Raw genomic sequence first — 531 nt, 5'->3', positions numbered from 1 at the left:
GCAGCAGCAGCAGCAGCAGCTAGAGGCCTAGCCCTGTCTTTCTGCCGTCTTTTCTTCTTATACCTTGATAGTACTGCAGCTCTAACTCGCTGTTTATTCTCTGCGTTTGCTTCGGGTCCAAATGCGCCTCCACCGGCTGTACATACACCCCAAACCCTAAACCCTAAACCCTAAACCCTAAACCCTAAACCCTACTAAACCCTACTAAACCCTACTAAACCCTAAAAACAATAAACCCTGAAGAGAGTAAGTGTTTTGCTCTTTTGTGTAAAGAAGATAAAACTGAGGGTTTTATATTTTACTTTCTAAATCATCGACTAGGGATATATATAAACTAGGGTTTACGAGGGTTTATGAGGGTTTACGAGGGTTTACGAGGGTTTAGGGTTTACCGCGTTGTCTGCTGTTGTCTGCGCTGCTGTGGGGTCCCCCTTGTGCCCCATCAACTTTAAAAATTTTATTTTTTTTTCTGTGTCGCTGCTGAAGGAGAGCGAGTATTTATTAGGGTCTGATGCTGCTTCACTGTCTTGC

This window comes from Eimeria mitis, genomic scaffold (genome assembly GCF_000499745.2).
Source record: "Eimeria mitis Houghton genomic scaffold, Emh_scaff3581, whole genome shotgun sequence".
Classification (NCBI taxonomy): Eukaryota; Apicomplexa; class Conoidasida; order Eucoccidiorida; family Eimeriidae; genus Eimeria; species Eimeria mitis.
Note: the sequence above shows the minus strand (reverse complement) of the source record.